The 19306-nt window shown below is 50.3% G+C and overlaps 2 long non-coding RNA genes across 2 annotated transcripts; both read right to left on the reverse strand.

The window, feature by feature from the left end:
• Positions 1-1505: 1505 nt before the first annotated feature.
• LOC144221804 (uncharacterized) lies at positions 1506-4760 on the reverse strand. Its single transcript, XR_013332182.1, has 3 exons — positions 4632-4760; positions 3427-3521; positions 1506-2556 (listed from the first exon to the last, which is right to left on the reverse strand). It is a non-coding gene; the product is annotated as an uncharacterized LOC144221804 (long non-coding RNA).
• A 2159-nt stretch (positions 4761-6919) lies between these two features.
• On the reverse strand, positions 6920-13296 carry LOC144221803 (uncharacterized). Its single transcript, XR_013332181.1, has 5 exons — positions 13164-13296; positions 12934-13033; positions 10536-10645; positions 8372-8410; positions 6920-7034 (listed from the first exon to the last, which is right to left on the reverse strand). It is a non-coding gene; the product is annotated as an uncharacterized LOC144221803 (long non-coding RNA).
• Positions 13297-19306: the final 6010 nt, after the last annotated feature.

Below are 19306 nucleotides of genomic sequence, written 5' to 3' on the forward strand. Positions count from 1 at the left end.
CCTGGAGGGCAGGGGGGCTCTCAGCTGAGGGGGGGGGGGGGGGGAGTGGGGGGGGGCAGAGAGAGAAAGGAAGAGAGAGAGAGAGAGAGAAAGAGAGAGAGAATCCCAAGCAGGATCTGCATTGTCAGTGCAGAGCCAGTGTGGGGTTTGAACCCATAAACAGTGAGATCAGGATCTGGGCTAAAGTCAAGAGCCAGACACTTAACTAACTGAGCCACCCAGGTGCTTCCAACTATACCTCAATTAAAAAAAAAAGTATTTGTGTGTATTTTAGTCCTTTCAGGCTGCTATAACAGAATAGCCTGGTTTAGAAACAATAGCAATTTATTTCTCACAGTTCTGAAGGCTGGAAGCCCAAGGTCAAGACACTGGCAGATTCTGTGTCTGGTGAGAACCCACTTCCTGGTTCACAGATAGCTATCTAGTCACTGTGTCCTCACAAAGTGCAAGGGTGAGGGATTTCTCTAGGGTCCCTTTTATAAGGACATTGATCCTGTTTTTGAAGGTTCCCCCTTCAGGACTTAATCTCCTCCTAAAGGTCTCACCTCCAAACACCATCACAGTGAGGATTAGGTCACAACATATGAATATTGGGGGGACACAAACATTCAGTCTTTAGAATGGGAAAAGAAAAGAAAATCAAAAGAGACCATGGAAATATAAGCTCAGAGCACTATGCAGATGGTAACTGCTAGTTACCATCTAGTGCACTGATGTGACCTGTGTGGGGCTGGGGCCTGGGCCTCAGTAAGACTGGCCAAAGGCTGCATGCACTTTGTAGGACCTGAGAAAGGGGCACTATGCCAGGGCAGGACAGAATCTGCCCTCAAGTGTAGATCTTTGACAAACCTCAGTTCTTTACTACTGGTTACAAGTTCTTTGCAGAGCCTCTAATGTGGACAGCACACACCAGTGGGTGTAAGCACCAGGTTAGGGCTGTCAGATAAAATGCTAGATGCCCAGTTCAATGTGAATTTCTGATAAAAAAAAATATTGCATGGAACATACTTACACTAAAAAATTATTTACTTATTGAAAATTCACATTGAACTGGGCTCTCTGTATTTTTACTTGATAAATCAAACAACACTACACTAGGTGGCTGAGGGACATTAGAGGCTAAGTCCAGGGTGCTTGTGACAAGCATCCAACCTGGCTAGGCCTCTCCAGACTATATAATAAGCTAATGCAGGTTGGAGGTGCCCACTGGTGAGGTGGCAGCAAAGCCACTCTTAGTGACCTCCAGAGAACAGGTTCACTTAATCCATTCTACAAGTGTGTTTCCTTGTACTAGCATTTCATCTCAGACACACGAAGCATTTCAGTAAGATAAAAATAAGCAACAGCCATGTTTAATGCGAAGAGTGAGGGTGACAAACTGAATCTAGATACTTCATATGAAATGCATTACTGTTTCTTTGTTGGAGGTCACAGATGTCAAAAGCTTAATGGGAGAAGGACTTAAAAAAGATAATTCTCACTGTTGACTTGTTCTGTTAGTTGGGAAAAGACTCATCATTTTATTTGAAATGCAGAACATACATATTCCTGAGGAATGTCAAGCATCTGCCAAGACACATACAACACAGGTGGACCCCCGGGGGGCAACAAGTGAAGGGACCAGGGGAGGAAGCCTCGGGCAGAACTGGACCCACTTACAGGGGCCAGGAAAGGGGAGCAGGGCCAGCTATGGACAGGTAAGCAGTGTGCTGCTGGGGAGAGATGTTCCTAAGGATGCACGGTGTCCGGTCATGTGTGTGCATGTGAGTTGTTGCTGTGGGGGGCACCCTGGAGAATAGGGAGCCCACAGTGGCTGTCCAGCAGAGCCCCAGGACCTGGGAGGGCAGTGGTCGAGGGCAAGGGAGGCATGACCTATGTGGGAGGGGACATGGGGGGCTGGGAGCCAGTAACCCAGAGAGAAAGCTGGGCCTGGTCACTGCCAGTCCTATGGGAGATACCTGCCTGAAGGGTGGGAGACTCAGGCTGAGGAGAAGTCCTGGGCGGGACCCCAGGGTCTGTGGGGTGAGTGTGGCCTGAGTAGGAGTAGTCAGGGCCTGCCTGGCCTGGCACCAGCTTGGGCAGGAGGGGACAGTGAGGGCCAGTCAGTCACCCATCGTGGCTTGGTGGCTTGGGTGGACAGAGGTACCAGAAGCCATGCTGGCTGGCACAGACTGTTAGGATAAGGGCCAGGAGTTTTGTTCCTGCCTTTATCTGCTGTTGGCCAGTCAGCCAGTGGTGCTGCACCAATCCCAGGCCTGAGGCAGGTTCCCTGGTCCCAACTCTGGCACCAGCACCTGTGTCCCTGTGGGCAACCATGCCTCCTCTCAGGAGCTGTTTTCTTAGCAACACAAATGAGGAGGCCCAGGCAGCCACAGTGGGTGTGCTCCGGGGGTCATGGCCTCTCTCTCCAGGCGGGCTGGGCTGGTGGGTCAGGGCTCCTGAGCCCCAGGCTCCGTGCAGGACAGCCGCCTTGGCCAGGGCCCCTCATGAAGGCGCCTGAGCCGGCACACTTCAGGCCAGTGCTTCCCCACCTGTCTCGTGTGTGATCAAGGGGATCTGAAAGTGAAAACAACAGGAAGAAAAGTGAAACCTGACCTTTCCCCTTCTCCAGGGGAGACACCAGCTCAAGTGGTGGAGACAAAGGTCCCTCTGTGCCTCTTGAAGCGAAAACCCAGAGAAGCCTTTGGGACTTCCTCATTCCTCTTCCGCTGTCAGCAGGTCCTGGGACTCAGCAGGCCCCATAAAAGCTGTTGTTATAGTCCTGTCAGCCAGGTGGCCAGGCCGTCTGCCCTGCCCCATCCTGCACTGGGGCCAGCAGGGCTGCTAAAGATGGAGGGTAATTTCCTCACACACCCGCCGTGCAGAGAATTGCGCACACACCTGGGCATGCAAGGGCATCGCCCATACACACAGCACACTTGTGGCCCCTCACTCATCCACACATGGGGCCACACTCACACCTGAGCATGGTACCCATCCTCAGGTCCACACACTCATGACACCCCACCACAGTGCTCCCCAGATATGAGACTGCACACACGTACTACCCCTCCTGCAGCCTGCCCTCCCACACATCCATCCTGGCAAACAGATGTGTCAGTGGACACGGGACACGGAGCACTCTTGCCTGCCCACCCGTCCCTGTCCACACACATACCCACTTCACACACACACACACACACACCCAGGTGTGTGGCCTCGTTACTGAGGGACATCAAGCCCCTGGAGTTCCTCCTCTGGATAGGCCAGGGACACCCTCTTCCCCCCTCCACACCAGTCTTAAAATGACCTCCACCACCTCTCCTCCATGAGCAAGGCTATGCCCCATAACTGCATGTCATTGTGCAGTGACCCAAAGGGCACTCAACACCTAGCCCTTTAAAGGCCAAGCCACCCCCTGCCAGATACTTTCCCCACATTTATAACCTGGAGTTGCTGGAGGAACTGGGGATCCCGGCTATCTGAGCTCTGGCAAATCGATACAGTTCTTCTTATTTCCACATTAGAGAAGTTCTTCTAAGCTGCAAAAAACACAGACATGCTCAAGTTAGTTGGATTGGTGGCTGTTCATTGGAAATGAAGAAACAGGACAGACAAAGAGATATGTGGGCTGGGCTCCAGCAGTGCCTTATAGTCAGGACTCACAGTTTAGGATTAACACCAAGACAGCCTTAATAATGATGATAATGAGCATTTACTGAGCACTTGGCCTACTTGGGTCCCAGACATGACACTAGATGCACCCATTATCATGTGATTCTCATAACAGCCTTGTAGAGTCCCATTACTGCCATTTGAGAAGGGTGTTGAGGCATAGAGAGATTTGTGACTTGTCCAGAGTCCTACAGCTGGCACGTGCAGAGCTGGCATGCAAACCCAAGCTGTCAGGGTCCCAGCAGTACAGAACCACTCTGCCAAGGTGACCCCTATCTTGATGCTTCCCTGCCCTGGTGGCTCTGCCGTTCTCTCAAGATGACTTCCCCACACCTCTGTCTCTCCCGTTGTCTCTTTCTCAATCTCTTTCCTCCTCAAAATCTTCCCCTGCTTCTTCTCTGGGTGTCCTGACTTAAAGCTCCCAGCGAGAGGATCTTCAGGGTCAATTGGAGTCCAGCCAGTGTGGAACCACTCTGAAAGCAAAGCACTTGCTGGGCTGGACCCACGTGCCAAACTCCTTTCCTTCTCACCAGGGAGCAGCTGCCTTCGGGCGGGGGACAGTCAGCTGTGGTCAGGGAAGCTGGTCACAGTCAGTCCACACCAGAACCCTGTGGGTGGAGTGGACGCTCTACCAACCACAGATCGTTCACTGTGATTTATTGGAAATCTTTACTAAACACATTTCTCGTTTCCTGACTTTGTAAGATTCATCTAGTAGGCATAACTGAACTTTTATAACGATTAAGATTTTACGATTCCTGAGACATTATTCTGAATTCCAACTGGATCAGGCTGCAACAGTAGGAGGTAGAGAGCGCTCATGTGTGGGGACAGCCACATGTTTAGGAAACTCCCTAAACATCTTTTAAAAATGCATTCCTGTTTGGTTATTTGCTTTCATCTCAATGTGGAAGCAACAATGGGAAGGAAATTCCCTGGCAGTGGGTTCCTGTGAAATCAGGCATCATGGTCTTAACTGCAAATGGGGGCAGACTCCAGGGGATGCAGTGTCTTCCTTGTGGGTCTTCCAGCTCAGGCTGCTGAGGGGACTCCTCAGATATGTGGGGACCCGAGCCATCTCCTCAGTCATTTCCCTTCCCAGGAGCCTCCTCTGCTGACAGAAGAACAGAAGGTGGGGCTCTTGGGTCACTCTGGCCTCATAACACCCACAAGCACAGGCTGCTAATCATCTTGGAACTGTCAAGAAAAGCCCATTTTAGTTTGATCCTTTGCACAAAGAGATTAGAGGCCCCTGACCTTGACATCTGTGTGTTGTCCCGCTTCTGTAAGAAAACATCCATGTTTATGGACAAGCATGAAGGATGAAGCAAAAGTCCAAAACTCATCATTGAAAATATTTAAGAGGCACCTGGGTGGCTCAGTCGGTTGAGCATCCGACTTCCGCTCAGGTCATGATCTCAGTTTGTGAGTTAGAGCCCCACATCGGGCTGTGTGCAGACAGCTTGGAGCCTGCTTTGTGTCTCCCTCTCTCTCTGCTCCTCCCCAGCTTGTGCTCTGTCTGTCTCTCAAAAACAAAAACATTAAAAAAAAAAGACAATACTTGATAGAGGCTGAATATTCACACCCAAAGCTGTAGTCTGAATCTTAATTTTTGTCCAACGTGAAACAGGATTTTCCTGTGGATCTGAAACCCCACATGCCAGCAGCTACCGTGGGGCCAGTGCTTCTGCAGGTCAGTCCGTTCCTTTGGGGCTTGGCCCTCTGGCTGAACAAGGGAGCTGAACTTGAGTTTTCAACTCAGAGGCCACTGGAAGCATGGCTGCAGGGCTGGATTTCAGAGCTATCTCCCTGGAGGCCCCGGGGTGTGTCAGCCAGGGAGGAGCTGGGAGCTCCCATTTTCCTAAGTCAGGAGCCAGTCAAATGAGGAAATTGCCTCAGAGCGCTTGCTGCAGTGTGACAGTTACAATGACAACAGAGCAGCACTCACAGCTACACCAGGCAGGCCTAGATTTAAGGGGAGTGTATGTGGGTGGCCTTGTGTTGCTGAGAAAACTCATGTTTTGTTTAGTTTTTCCTGTTACTCTGCAGAAGAAATGAGACTTTCTACCAAGGTTTAACAGGATTTCTACCCCGGCACCTGACTTGGAAGCTCTTCTAAGAGGGTCAGTATTCACTACACTGATATGTGGGTTTCATTCCCTTGACCTTTAGCCTGCACTGTTGACCAAAGCAGTTGAAAGGGGACGCCTGGTCTGAAAGGGAGACAGGGTTAGGTGATTCTCAGGAAAGGCCGGTGGACCGCACTGCATCTCACGACTCAGTAAACCTAGTGCAGGAGAGGGGAGGAGAGGGTCATCTGCTGGCAGCTTCCCGGAGCCCTGCGTTCTCACTGGAGGACTGGAGGCACCACAGCTCAGAGGCAACTGTTTGACACAAACCGATCTCCCAAACCCGGCAGCCCAGCATGCCTAGACAGGACCTTCAGAGCATGTGGAGGGACGAGGGGCTTTGGGTACAGGGCCCGGGATGTTTGCCCAGCCCTTTCCAGAGAATAGACTTTTCTCTCCTCTGCCAACAGAAAAAAAGGAGGTAAGAAGCTGCATTTTCCATTTCAGTCTGATGTTTCCAGACACCCTTCTGGAAAGCCCCTCCTCGTGGCACCTCAACAGGGTATGTTCCCAAGGGTCTCTACCCACAGTTGGCCCCCATGGTACTATCAGGACTCCTCTTGAGCTACTCCTCTGGGACCCAGGGAGGCAGGGGGAGGACCAGGGAGTCCTTGGGGGATTGATGTTTGGGGCCAGTTGTGTGTGTGTGTGTGTGTGTGTGTGCGCGCGCGCACGTGCACACACACATACACAGGAGAGGAGCAGAGCAACACTGTTCTCTGGGCTTGATAACATTCAATGAATCCCAGCCAAACCTTCTATTGGTTTCCAGGGCTGTGTAACAAAGTTACACAGACTGGGTGGCTAAAGCAACACACATTTATTGCCTCAAAGCTCTGGAGGCTAGAAGTCCAAGATCAAGATGTCAGTGGGCTTGGTTTCTTCAGAGGCTTCTCTCCTTGGTTTGTAGGTGTGGTCATCTTCTCTGTATGTCTCCACATCATCTTCCCTCGTGTGTGTCTGTGTCTAAAATGCCTCTTCTTATAAAGCCACATAGGATTAGAGCCCACCCTAATAACTTAACTTTAATTATCTCTTTAAAGACTCCCAAGTATCACATTTGGTGATATACTGGGGGTGAGGACCTCAAAATATGAATTTGGGAGGGCACAATCCAGTCCATACCATCTTCTGGAGGCAGTAAGCATCTTATTCCACATTGGCAGCTATGCAGCCCACTCAGAAAGGCAATCCTGTGTTGCCCACAGAGCCATGTTCACACATGATTTCTCTTTCAATCCCTTTAGTTCCCTGCAAAGTCAGGAGAGAAAGCATTCCTGTCTTATTTAAAACTTTTTTAAATGTTTATTTATTTTTGAGAGAGAGACAGAGCATGAGCAGGGAAAGGGTAGAGAGAGTGGGAGACACAGAATCTGAAGCAGGCTCCAGGTTCCGAGCTGTCAGCACAGAGCCTGACATGGGGCTCAGACTCACAAGTTATGAGATCATGACCTGAGCTGAAGTCAGATGCTTAACTGCCTGAGCCACCCAGGTGCCGCATCCTGTCTTATTTTATAAACGAGACACCCGAGAGCCGAAGCCAGTGGACCTGGCTGCAAGCTCCTGTCAGCAAGTGAGCGAGCAGGGCTGAGGCTTGGCCCCTCACTCCTCTGCAGTGTTCTCTCAAGCTATTTGGGACCAGAACACTTCCCTCCAAGGAGGAAGAAAATATTTCCTCTGAGAAGAGCCTCATGCCCCAATCAAGTTCATGGGTGCTCACTCCACTTGTCTTATTTAATTTGCTAGAGCTTCATTTCATAACATTTATTTGCTAAATAAAGTCACTTCTCCCTGAAGTTAGCTCTCACATGGCTGCTGTGGGCCAGGCACTCTGCTGGGCAACTCATGTGTATTAGATCTTAAAATAAATCATATTCTGTAGATGAGAAAATGGAGGCTTAAGGAGATAAAGTATGCAGCTAGTCAGTGCTGGAGGAGCACTCTGAACTCAGATAAAGGTAATTCAGAAGCCCGCACTCTTTCCAGGATTGTGACCTTCAAAAAAATTTGTATATTTATTAAGGGCCCACTTTATCCCAGGTACTGTTCAATGTGCTGTTCTAGATTCTGGGGATTCACCGCCACAGACACTGATCCCTGGCCATATGGAGCTTATAGTCTTCCAGAGGGAGACAAACAATAGGGTGAATAAGTAAATTATGTTATACATTAGGAAGCAATAAGCTGTGGAAAAAAGAAGAGATGCAGGGTTGGGTCATCAGGAATGCTGGGGGTGGGGAGAGGGCAAGTTGCAGTGTTAAATAGGTTGGGAAAGGCTCATGGAAAGGGCAGTGTTGTAAACAAAGACTCTGAAGGAATGAAAGAACTAAATGTTGTGGATGTCTGGAGAACAGTGTTTCAGGCAGAGAGAACAAGTACAAAGGCCCTGGGGCAGGAGTGTGTCTGATGCACTGCAGGCACAGAAAGGCAGCTGGGTGGCTAGGGAGAGCAAGAGATGAAATCAGCTGAGACCTGTGACCAGCTATTGTTGGGCTCGCAGGCCACTGCCATGACTTGGGCTTTATTCTCGGAAATGGGGCCACTGGAGGGTTCTGAGCAGAGGTGGGGCAGGGTGTGGTCTGACTTACCTTCAATAAGATCACTCCAACTGCTGTGCTGAGAACTGACTGCAAGGGAACAAACAACAAGGAAGCAGAGACATCGGTTAAGAGGCTTTTGAAATAGTCCAGACAGTGGCTTGGACAAAGTGGGCCTGATGCAGAAAGTGCTAGATTCTGCTGCTGTTTCTCCTCCTCCTTTCTGGAAAGTCTGTGGAATGGGGCTGACTGCATTCCAGCCCCACTGGTGTGGGAACTTATCGGTGGTCCCAATAAGCAGCTCTGAGGCCAAAAAGGCTGTCTCAGTTCTCTGGATATCATTTTCTCATTTAGAAGACAGGGCAAAGTGGGCTGAACAATGCCAGCCTCACAAAGCTATTTGAGAATCACTCCTGATGATGGATGTGAGGAGCTGAGTAACAGATGCTCAGTTACAGATTGGCTCTCTGCAGGCCCTCCAGACTCCAGGTCCTGAATCCTGCCTCAGATTAGGGCTCTAAGCCCTTGCCTTCTTGCCTCCCAAATGGAAGGAGGGGACAGATCATTCTCTGAATCCTCCAGAATGGCGGGACTTCAGGGCACATAGCACTATGCAACCTTTCCCTCCACTGGGGGGTAGCGCTCACAAATGGATGCAGCATCCCCCCACCCCTGTGAGGCCCCAGAGGCAGAGCCCGAGGTCACAGGGGGAGCCAGCTTAGAGAGGCCTAGGGAACCATGGATGAACTTCATGTTTTCTGACCCTCAGGGGAGGGGCTGCAATGAGCACCGGATTAGGAGTCCAGCAACCTGCATTTCTCATTTTGAGATATAGTTGATATATACCATTATATTAGTTTTAGGTGTGAACATAATGATTTGATATTTGTATATACTGTGAAATAATTACCACAATAAGTTTAGTTACAGCACCCTCTATTTCTGTTTCAACTCTGCCAGTTTCTAGCTCCATATACTTGAAAAATGATTTTTCTCTGGGCCTCAGTTTCCCCATGCATCAAACGCAAATGTTGGCAAAATTTCTGCGCTTCTCTCCAGCTTTCTGGAGGTTTTCTGGGCCTGAAGAGGAGCCCAGGCAGTGTGGAGTCATGGATTTACTCACTTCCTTGTTTTCCTACATGACTTGGCCCTATTCCCTGGCCTCCACCTCTCCCTAGCTAAGCTCTTAACTTAGTCTGAGCCAACTCTTCAGGGAGGACTGGTGACCCGATGTGGGGTCAGAATCCTAGGACACAAACTTGCTCTCTCCCCTCAAGATGCGAGAGGCCTCTAAGAGAGATGAGCGGGATGGTCACAGTGGCATGAGTTTAGGTGGTCCGGGTGAAAGGTCCCTTAGGAACTCTCCTTTTACAGGTAGGAAAGCGGAGGCTACGAAAGAGAAGGGACTTGTCCAGGACTCACAGAGGCCACTGGAAACATCTTTAAATACAAACAGGCAGATTTATTAAGTTATAATAGACATACACTGACCCTCACATGAAGTGTCCAGTTCGGTGCGTTTTAGCATACATACATACCCACTAAACTATCACCTTCAGAAACTTCCTTATCTCCCTCTGTTATCTCCCTCACCTCCCACTCCAGGCAACCACAGTCTGCTTTCTTTTACTGTCAATCAGTTTTTGCTCTACTTGAAGCCAGAGCTCCCAGGACTGGTTGGCAGATTGGGGGTGGGGTGTGGGAGAAAGAGAGGGTGACCAAGATTCTGGCCTGAGGACTGGAAGGCTGGAGTTGCCATCATTTGAGATAGGGGCCGAGCAAAGCTGGAAAGAGCTTCCAGAGCTCAGCTTTGGATATGGGTTCAAGCTGTCAAGTGGTTCCTGGGTGGGAAAGGAGTGGTGGTTGGCCACCTGAGTCTGGAGCTCCAGAGCATCTGGGCTGAGACACATAGAGAAGGACTGACAGCCAGGCACTGGACAGTTCTCCAAGGAGTGTAGGTAACAACCAGGCTCTGGCTCTCACACACCAACAGGTCATGAGGGCTCTCTAGAAAATGCACCCTCGCTTCCAAATCTGCCCCTCACTCAGGGGTCAGGCCTCTCTTAACCATAGAGAGGGAGCCTTTACAGGGCAGAACTGTGTAGTTTCATCTGAGTTTTTGCCCAGTACCCCCACAGTGCCCGGTCTTTTTTAAGAGCCTGCTACATATTTGTTGAACAATGGGGCTGGGAAGGGCAAGAAAAACTCTCCCCACCTCTGCAAATTTGCAGGAATACACTTCTGCTTTTTTCCCAGAGCCATGAATCACAGAAGCAGGACCGCTTCCAAAAGGCCTCCCCTGACCCTCACCTCTGGCCCGTCATTCTGCAGACAAGGAAAAAGCAAAATGGCATTCAATTCACCTTTCCCTCAGCTGACCTCCCAATAACCCCATTGGCTAGGTTTTCTCATCCCACTCTACAGATGAGGAGACTGGGGCTCCAGAGAGAGGGTGGGGAGTAGATACGAAGGCATGATCTCTGAATGCATTGCTGCCCCCCTCCCCACTCCCACAAGGAGGAAGTTCTCATATAAAGTGGGGGGACCCTTGGTGACACTGCATGAAGGCTTGACAGAATTGGCCTTTGGCTGTCCCCCACTGGGCACTGCCCCTTCCATAGGTCCCTCCTTCCTCTGCAAACCAGTGATAAGGCAAGCCGCTCCCCCTCAATCTTCCTGCCCAGCACTGCCTTTTGGCACCCTATCCTGGCCTGTGCTCTGGGTATGAGAACTGTAATGCCCCCTGCTCTGTCCTAAAGAAACTTCTCTGGGCCATGCATGCCTCCTCCCACTCCAGTTGTGTGGCAGTACATTCTGATGCCCCCAATCCTGCCCAAACATTCAACTTGCCCAATAAACAGAACTGGGCAGCTCCCACTGTGTCTGGTCTGGCACACAAATGACAGGCACTATCCCAGCCCTCTTGTGGCTGGGGAGGGGAGGTCAAGGGCTCAATTTCAGGTCATTAACTGAGACCATGAGGGGAGCTCTGGAGGAAAAGGCCGGGGCATGGGATAGAGGGACCAGCCATCCCAGGGTCTATGAAGGCATCCTGAAGATGTGAGGGGAAAGATGGGGCTGATGGTTGAGCAGGAGTCAGCAAGGGAAAAACATGAGGAGAGAACATTCCTGGTGGAGGAGAAAGTGGGACAGAGCTGTGAGGGACAGAGAAGGCCTGTGTGCCTCAAGAGGAGACTGGGTAGGGGACTTGGAAAGTCTGGAGAGAAAGTTAGGACTAGAATTGGTGAGTCTTGTCTGCCAGCGAAGAAATAGACCCTCTCCTTAGCTGGATCAATGGCTGGGACCCAGGCATTGAGAGCAGGCAGTAGTCTCGGGTCCCAAAATACCCTTGGAAGGAAGGTTCCCAAGTCAGTCCCCACTCAGCAGAGACTAGCAGCTCCAAGAGCTCTACTGGCAGACAAGAGGTTCCCCGTCCCTGAAGCCTATGCACTGCAGGTTTCCAGTGCAGTCCGGGAGGGGGCCCAGGCCTGCGGTCCACAGGAGCTTTCTGAGGAGGAAAGGTGGAGCCCTGGAATGTGCTGACCTCTGCCTCCTGCAAGCCCCAGGGCTGAGACCCATTCTTTCCAGCACCAAAGCTCCGCTGTAGCCAAGGGTGGGTGCGGTCCAGTGCTGGGCAGGGCCACACAGGAGCATCTACTTCCCTTAGGATAGTTCCCAGAAGGGCTCTGGCTTCCCCTGAACCTCTATCCTCCTCCCCAGCATCCTTCCCTAATGAGGAGGGGAAGGCTCCTGAGGCCAGGGTTAGCACAAGTACACAGCCAGGGAGGTGCTGGCTCAGTGCTTCCTGGGCAGGGCCTGCGGGCACCCTTGAAGCCGGTGGCCCTACAGCACCTTTCAGGAAACTTAACAGTTGGTTTTGGAAGCAGAGCACACGTGGTCTGTATCCAGAGGAAAGTCACCAGTAGCTGGAAGGGGTGGGGGCGCTGAGGAATGCTGCAGGGCAGGGCCCAGGTATGGGAAGGCCACCAACTTTGGAGGGAACACCACACTCACCCTCTCTCTAAGCCTCAGTGACCTCATCTATAAATGAAAACCACTGTTGCTCTGCTAATGCCCCCAAAGAGGTTTGACGTTGCAGTAAGTTGCTTCCCAAATGTGAGGTGAGACTCATCAGTGTCCAGTTGTCCTCGGAGAGAGATACTGAGGTAAGCAGGGCACAGAAGTTGACAAGCTTCCAAGAGCACAGCAGGACCCACAGAAGGAGGAGTCAGGCAAAGTCTGAAGATTTCTTTTGCATCCTTGATTTTGAGGTATTGTGCCCTGGGATGCTTTACCCCAGATAAACTGAGCTCTGCATTTTCCTGTCACACCAAGACTTGGGCTTACATGGGGCAGGGCAGGGTGGGGGGATCAGTGGTTCTTCACTGGAAGCCTCTGAGAATCTGCCATGGGGCTGGTGGGATGCACACGTGCATATTCTAGGAGCTCAGGGGATCCCCAGGGTGCGGGATACATAAGAAACCTGGCTGCAGGACCCCTGGAGGGGGGTGGGTAGGAGTCAGGATTAGGCAGGGAACTGAGAACGAGGCAGGACCCCTCCAAGGCAGCCCCCCACAGCCCTCTGAACTGTGGTTTGTGTCTGCTCCCCCTACCCTGGAAGTTTTCCCTGTGGTCAGTGAGTTCTCAAGTGTGTGGACTTCATCCTCCTAGAAGCCACAGTGCGTGCCACTGAGCAGGGCCTCTGTAAGTGTGCTGGGAAAGGAACAGAGGAAATTTGGTAAACTCTCAGCTCAAGGCTACCAGCATACAGCTGGTGCTCAATAAATGTCTGGCAGCTGACTAGTTATTCTCCAAATAAAAATGCCCCATGCTCGGTACGCACCATTAGGCCTTTCCCGAATCATGCCTCTTGTTTGCAGCCCTATTCTTCCTGTGGGCTCTCTTCACCAGCTGACATTGTGAGCATCCTTCGTGGACCTCCTTTCCTGGGACAGCTTCTTTGACCTGCCTGAGCTCAATGCAGCTCCGCCCCAGCCCAAAACCTTTAAGGACTTTCCTCAGTCCCACAGAGGACTGCCTGACTCCCCGATGCCCACCCACACACCCCAGCCCCCAGCCCTTAACCTGATCCCAACCCCTAACACAGTGCCCAGACAGACAGCAGTCAGCAACTTACAAGCATGTGTAAACACGGACATTTGCTCTCTTGGTGGTGCTAGGAATACACACTGCTAAGTGTGCACATGGACGTGCTCACTCCCACTCTCACTGTTCTCAGGAGACACCAGGTTGGTTCATAAAGCTGAAAGGCTCTGGAGAAGTCACCTTCCCCCATTAAAAAGCAGGGAGCTTGATGGTCAGGATGTCTGGGCGGGTGACCTTGGAAAAGCCACTCTGCTGAGCCTCAGATTCCCTGTCTGTGAAGTGAGCAGTTAGTTGGACCACATCATCTCTCAGTCTCTCTGTCAGCACCAGAATTCAAACCTGTTGAAAGTGGTCGATCATATCACAAGAACAAAATTCCCCAAAGTGACCGTAGTAAAGGGGAAGGGGAGAAAGGTGCTTCAGGGCGCCCTGACTGGTGCCTCTGCACTCCAGGCTCCAGTGGGCTCGTCCTGGCGGCTGGGTCAGTCTCCCTCTGAGACCATCACCAGAAGCTGAGGACACAGCCAGCAGGTGGCTGTTGGTCCCAGGTAAAGCCTTTGCTACATTATGCCCTATTATCAATTCCCACAGTGGGGCCTGTGGTCCACTGTCCCACTGCATTTGAGGCACATTTCTCAGGAGCGAGCCCTGAAATTGGCTTCTAATTTTGGAGGAGGGAGAAAAACCGGATTCCAGTGAAGGACTATTTTTACCAGAACATTAAAGCCAGCTGTTGTTCCTGCAGCCTGTGGGCCCCCACCCCATCTTCCCCAGGGTGGCTGGTGCCCTCATCCTTGGGAGCTGGGAGAGACGCTGTCCCCCAGCCTTTCATCTTACCACTGCTTGCTCAGTTCCAACCAGCAGCACTTCCGCTCGGGTTCTCCACCTTGGACTTGCTCCTGAAAACTTCTGGAAGCATCGAATAGTGCAAACAGATTGTTTTCATTATGATTATTCTGGGTTTAACCTTCTGGCCTGGCGTCATCAAGTATATGGGGCTCTTTCTTAGAACTGTGGGAGGCCTCATCCCCTAAATCAGTCTTTATTTTTCTTCTCTTCACTTCTGGATTCTCTCTAACAAGCGCCCCCCGCCCCAGGCCCCGCACACCCTCTCTGCCTCCTCCAGGAGTTGTCCGATGAAGTCTTAGGACCTCTGTGACAGCAGAGGGGCACCGTGACCCTGCCTCCTGCCCAGTCATCAGATTCTGGCCTCTGCATAGCTACTTCCTAACGTGAAACCAGCATCTCTGAACCTGCTCCCAAAGGGCTCAGGGGGTGTGCCACATTTGGTCTGAATGTTTTCAATATGAAGATTTTCCTATTCTTCAAAATTGTAATAAAAACAACACACCCACACAAATGTGTTACATACAAATTTTAGTATAATGAAAACTACCAACACATTAACTTGGGCTGCTGCATTAACTTTTTTTTTTTTTGCAGAGACCTTAGAATAAAACTTCGATTTAATTAAATGTAGAGAGCTGATTAAAAACAAAACACTCTTACCAAATAAAAGTACTTCTCCATGTAAAACAGGATTTTCTTGATATTACACAATTGAACAGATGACAGTGATTCTCAAATGGGGTGATTTTGCACCCCCCCCCCCAAGGGACACCTGACAATATCTGGAGACACTTTTGGCTATCACTACTGAGAGGAATGTTACTACTTGCCTCTAGTAGGTAGAGACTAAACTTGGTGGTAAACATCCTACACAGAATAGGCTCCCACAATGAAATATCTAATCAGAAATGTCAATAGTGCTGAGGTTGAGAAACCCTGCTATGTGGGAAGGTGCTGGATGCCTAGGTTGGCATGATTCTGACTGATTTCCAGAACCCTGGATTTCAAGTGGTTATGTTTATCAAACTGCCTGATTATTCTCACTAATAGACTTGATAAGTATACACCATAAATAAGAAAGCAATAAATAAAGTCATGCTTAGTAAACACTTACCTGGGGTTCCAGGTAAGATTCTATAAAAAGAAATCTGTACCTAAGAAAGTCTGCAACCAGTTGGCCTGACTGTTGGTCTTGATGCTTCTGACAGCCTGACTTTCCAGCTCCAGTCCATTCCACTTGGCTATCCTCTTGGCTTCAGGAGAGGCACAGACCCCTCTGAGCAAACCTTTTCAACATATGAGAAAGAGGGCTTCTTAGCCCAGTGGAGTGTAGGCTCCATGGGAGAAGAGGTTTTGGTCTGCTTTACGCCTGGCACAAGGTAGGAGCTCATTAAATAATCACTGAATGAAAGTGAGACATTCCCAATATCTTCAAGGGACTGAAGGTTCTTTCTGACACCTTTGAAGGGAAGGAAGGCAGGTATGCTGTTCTGGGAGCCCCTGCCCTGTGCTGCCATGCTGCTCTTGGCTTGGCTGGTCATTCCCCACCTGAGGAAGCCTTGGATTCCATTCACAGGAGACTGACTCCTTCAAAGGAGCCTCTGGGCATCCTAGGCACACTTCCTGTCTCCAAATCCTCGGTCAGGGAGTGACACTCTGGACCTGGCCTGGAATGGGCCTCTGATCTTCCCACCCATCTTTGAAGGCTCCTCTTAGCCTCCCACACACTCCACAAAGAGCCTCACTCAGGCCTACTTGGGGCTGATGCTCAGTGGCACACTCATCAACAGCTTCTAAAATTAAAGAATATTTTCAAAGTGCCATCCTTTCCCAGGGCACAGGATTGGACCCTAGGAAGTCATCAACAGAATCCACCTGGACCTCTGGAGCCTCACCTGGGCAACCCAGGTGTGAGGGCTGCCATGTTGATGATGCAGCAGCCCCTCTCTTCAATGATCCACTCTTTATTGACTACAGCCTCACCAGGTACTACAATGTGCCAAGCCCCATGCTAGACCTGTAAGCAAAACAGACACTGGGCTCATGGTTCACCCCCACTGAAGTTTACCATTAACCATTCTAAGGAAGAGTGTTCTAAAGTCTAAGCCCCTAAAGGCCAGTATCTCAGCTCAGTAACACCAGAAGAACAGGGTTCTTTACTCTTGTCCATGCTGGGGGAACATTTTATTTAAAAAAAATTTTTTTAATGTTTTATTTATTTCTGAGAGAGAAAGAGAGACAGACAGACAGACAGACAGACAACGTGAGCAGGGGAGGGTCAGAGAGAGAGAGAGAGACACAGACTAGGAAACAGGCTCCACGCTCTGAGCTGGCTGTTAGCACAGAGCCCGATGTGAGGCTCGAACCCACAAACTGCAAGATCATGACCTGAGCCAAAGTCGGACGCTTAACCGACTGAGCCACCCAGGTGCCCCTCTGCTGGGGAAGATTTTAAAACAATGACTGGGCCAAAGGCATTGGTCAGGGTGGTGGGCTCAGTGCAAGGTGTTTGCTCTACAAAGCCATGAGATCCCTGAGGGCAGGAACTTTGTCTCATTCATTCTTGAACCCTCAAAGCAGGCTTGCATGTGTTTGCAAGGCCCTTACGCTGTGGTGATTGGTGAAGCCCCACCACCAGTGAGCAGGCTATCTCCTGCTCTGACCAAGAGCAGCCATCACCATGAAGGCTCTTGAATTGGGACATATGGGTTTCCACTCTGGTCCTATCCCTTTCAGACTGTGTGATCCAGGCACCTTGCCTAATTTTGCCAAGCCTAGACTTCCTCAACTGTAGGATGGCAACAATAGTATCACCCACCTCATTTGACAATTTGTGAGGATTAGATGGTATAATCCATATCAAGTGCTTAGAACAGTGTCAGGGATAGAACCAGCCCTCAATAAATGTTAGCCACCACCAGCATGATATTCCTACAATGTCCAGAAGTCTGCAGATTAGAATTGGCTGGAGGACACCTATTTGCCTCCTGGTTCATAGGCCAGAGGCCTGACATGGCTTCTTAAAGGTGAAGCATGGAAATACCCCCACCATGCAGTGGACAGCCTCTTGGGAGGCACTGCTAAGTGGCCAGAACAAAGTCTCAAGCAACAATGTCCAGAAACTCAGACACTTGAGGAACTTCCCACTCCCCAAACTTATGGATGCAGAGATCCAGAAAGGCCCTCCCACATCTCAATGAAAGCCAGAGTCCTGCCTGGGAAGAACACAGGAACTCGAGGCTCAGCCCTGACCTCAGACTTAGGAAGGGGAGTCTCCTTGTAGAAGCTATTCATTCAACTTGAAGAGACCCTGGAGGAGGGGAGAAGGGATGTCCCAGAAGGGACATTCAGGGGAGAGGCACTGTTTACAATTCAGCAGACTCTACTGCTTCAAAAGACACAAAGTGGGCATTTCCCACAACAATGGAGGGATAGGGTCAGAATTCCTCATGTCTGGTGGTTGAGAACTGCCTGGCTGGGCTATTTGTTTACAACAAAAGTCATCACTTAACCAAAGTAGCCATCTAACAGAGCCTAAAAACTATCTTTTCGTACTGAGAGGATTTGGGCCTAAATATGGCAACTGAGTTTGCCTGCTAGCGATGGTCTTCTTGCAGACTGGGATAGGCTTTGTCAGGCTGTTGGAGTGAAAGGAGCAGCCCCTGGGTGCCCTACCTGCCAGAGGGAACCCTTATGCAATAGCTGCACTGCACGGCGGGCTCCAGAAGGGGAAAAGGACTGAGTTTTCCTCAAGCCTATGTCTGTAACCACCAAGTATTAAGAAGAAATTGAAACCTGTTGTGGCAAAGGTTTGTTTTGCTGGGTCAGATGGTGACACTGAGAGGGTTTCTTGAGGTCTGTCCCTGTCAAGGGCATCGTAGCAGCTGCCCTTCCTGCAGTTTCACTCATCCCACCTGCCAGGTACTCAAGGCAAAAATCCTGGGGCTCTACCGGTGCCCCTCTCACTCTCATGCTGCCCCCCACCCCATTTCATCCATCACTGCTGGCTCTTCCTTCAGTTATCTGTCCAACCAGATCACCTCCCACTCCTTCCATGGCTGTCACCAGGCCCAAGCACCATCTTCCACTTGGATTATTGCCACGGACCTCCCTACTAGTTTCCCTGCTTCTGCCTTTACCCCTTTATAATCTGTTCTCTACACAGGTGCAGGATAATCTTTTAAAATGTACGTCTGATGTTGTCACTTTTCTAGAACATTCCAGAGCCCAGAGAACACTTCCAAGCTCACTGGAGCAAAGTTTAAAGTCCTTTCTGTGGCCTATACAATCTGTTCCCATATTTGCCTCCAGCTCCATCTTTCTCAGGAGTTTAAAAAAAAGAATAGGCAGGAGATTGCAAAAAAAAAGAAATTACCTATTGAGGGTTCCCAGCTGCAGAGACAATGGCTCACCTTCAAGAAAGGGTGGATCCACATATAAGGCCAGAGGCTACTGGGAACCCTCTGGTTCCAGGTGCCACTGGGAGCCTGCATGCCCTAGTGAAGTACTGTTCCACATATATATTGTGTTGCTGGTGTGGATGTTAGCACTGGGACTCTGGTAAAGGGTGGAGTTACTGTGTATGAGTGTTAGGGTTTGGGGAAATCCTGTGTGAGACCAAGGGATACCTTCAGTGGCCTCTGGCTGGCCCAGCTGGTCAGGGAAAGCATTCCAGAGAAGGGTGGCCAGGATGAGTGCTCACAACCTCAACAGGTGGATGATAATGAACTTGGGAGGATATTCCAGGTAGAAGGAATGAAACACAACAAGAAACACAAAAGTTTCCCTGAGCAAGGGCTGGGAAGCTGGAAAACAATGGCCTATCTTAGCTAAAGTACAGGAGTTAGGCTGAGGGACCAGGAAGAGATAAGCAGATGTTTCTCAGGTACCCCTGGTGTACCAGGCCCTGTGCTCAGTACTAGAAGATAAACAAGGGCTAGTTTTCCCCACCCCATCACACCCTGCACAAGACAGCGGGCATTAGAAAGATGCATGTAGCCGGCATCACACACACACACACACACATACTCT

Source organism: Crocuta crocuta, unplaced genomic scaffold (genome assembly GCF_008692635.1).
Source record: "Crocuta crocuta isolate KB4526 unplaced genomic scaffold, BGI_CrCroc_1.0 scaffold580, whole genome shotgun sequence".
NCBI lineage: Eukaryota > Metazoa > Chordata > Mammalia > Carnivora > Hyaenidae > Crocuta > Crocuta crocuta.